The sequence below is a fragment of the Anomaloglossus baeobatrachus genome, unplaced genomic scaffold, assembly GCF_048569485.1.
Source record: "Anomaloglossus baeobatrachus isolate aAnoBae1 unplaced genomic scaffold, aAnoBae1.hap1 Scaffold_2233, whole genome shotgun sequence".
In the NCBI taxonomy this organism is placed as follows: Eukaryota; Metazoa; Chordata; class Amphibia; order Anura; family Aromobatidae; genus Anomaloglossus; species Anomaloglossus baeobatrachus.
Genome location: NW_027441995.1, coordinates 151,084 through 153,069, shown reverse-complemented (window position 1 = coordinate 153,069; position 1,986 = coordinate 151,084). Strand labels below are relative to the sequence as shown.

The 1,986-nt window shown below is 46.3% G+C and overlaps 1 pseudogene; it reads right to left on the bottom strand.

Moving 5' to 3' along the window:
• Positions 1-846: 846 nt before the first annotated feature.
• Positions 847-1,053, bottom strand: LOC142261451 (U2 spliceosomal RNA; annotated as a pseudogene).
• Between the last annotated feature and the right edge of the window lie 933 nt (positions 1,054-1,986).

Sequence of the window (1,986 nt, the reverse complement as noted above, 5' to 3'; positions counted from 1 at the left end):
AACTGCAAATTATTTTTCTACCCTTGATCTCACTAGTCACTATTGGCAAGTGTCCGTTGCTGAGGCAGACCGGGAGAAGACCGCCTTCGCCACCCCTATGGGTCTCTGCGAGTTCAAAAGCATGCCCTTCGAGCTGTGCAATGCGCCAGGAACCTTCCAGAGGCTGATGGAATGCTGCTTGGGACAAGATTTTAGGGTGTATAAAAAGGGAGATTAGATCCCGTGATCCCAACGTATTGTTACACCTCTATAAATCACTTGTAAGGCTACATCTGGAATATGGGAACCAGTTTTGGGCTCCACATTTTAAAAAGGACATTCAGAAGTTAGAGTCAGTTCAAAGGTGGGCAACTAGACTACTACAAGGAATGGAAGGCCTCCCATATGATGACAAGTTGAAAAAGTTATTAAGTGATTATTGGCTGCAATGGGGCTTTCTGGCTGGTGCCAGCCTCTCTTCTTAGCACACAGGAACCACAATCCCTACACCATGCTTCAATGGATTCTCTCATCCCAGCCCAGTAAAACTACATATTTTACAGTCATAAGCAGCCAAAAGGGATCTATTCTATTCAATTGCAAATGATCTAGATAAGACTGAGAATAAGATACTGCACGGGACATAGCAGAGTTGGTCAAGTTGAGTGGAGATGAGTTTGCTATTTGGCACAGCTTTTTGCATCTATAAAGCAAGTAAAAGGTGTGAAAGATAAAAAAAAGGGTGAAAGTGTGAAAAGTGAATTGGCCAAATTGAGGTGCATATAAAGTTTTTGCTTTCTTTCAATTCACTAATGGGGCTCATTTGAATCAGGTGAATTGAGTTCTGCTTTTGGAAACTGGGTTAAGAAGGGGTGCACCGGTCCTGGAGGTACTGCAATACCAGGTCAATGCGTGGAGTGGACAGAGCAAGATTTTTTCCATCTCCTTGTTCTAAAAATCCATTTAATATATGGTCCCCAGAGAGGGGACGTATCAGATATTAAACTGATAAGAACAGATTTAATTTTTTTTTTTTTCTGTTTATCAGTAGGACTTCAAAATAACAAAGGTGATCGCCTCCCGTTGCCTGGGAACCGTCCAGGCACAAGAGGGCTATGTGTCACCAGAAGGCGAAACTACACTTGATCTTAGCCAAAAGGCCGAGAAGCTATAACCCGAATTGGTTACGGCCTTGAGTGGCACCCTGGCCTATACCGGACACATCTTAGGGAGAGGGAGACAAACCCACGCCTACAGAAGACATTTTGTCACCCAAGCCAACCCTTGAAAAGGCTGTTTTGCAGAGCAAAAACAAGAAGAATGGTGCTTTTTGCAGCCGCCGCCCACTGCAATGAATCTGAATAACTCCTCCTTTTGGACACAAGCACCTCCCCTCCCCCTTGCAGTCTTTCCAATTCATGATACAAAAAGACGGACGGACAGGACAGGACAGGACAGGCTGCCTGACTTTCCGTCACTGCCACCCTTTGCCATCCTTGCCCGTAGAAAGCCCTTTCATCATCCCCAAACCCTAATCTTTTCCCTTCCCTTCCCAGATGCGTCTCACTCCCTTTCATTAGGAAGTGAGCGCAGCCTTTTCTCCGTTCTGCACATGCGCGACGTTAAACACAAATGCGCAGGCGTGCGTTCCATTACCCTCACTGCATTCCACTCCCATACAGGAAGTGGGCGCAGCTATTACTACGGTCGCACATAAAAGAACCCACGGCCACCACTGCACATAGCTGACTCCACCACAGGACACCCACTTCTACACCAACGCAGGTAAGACAGGATCGGCACCTCTATGCTCCCGTTACAATCAGGCTCAGTCACCATGTGATAACGCTCTCAACTCTTTAGTTGCAGGCTCCCCTTGCTTCACCTCCACTGGCTGTGCTGCCATTTCCTCTCCCACCTGGAAGGTATACTTTATTCCACTATTTTCCTGTTTCTCTCTTCCCCCTTTTCCCATAACCTACTTTTATCTGCATTTGTGGGGTATCT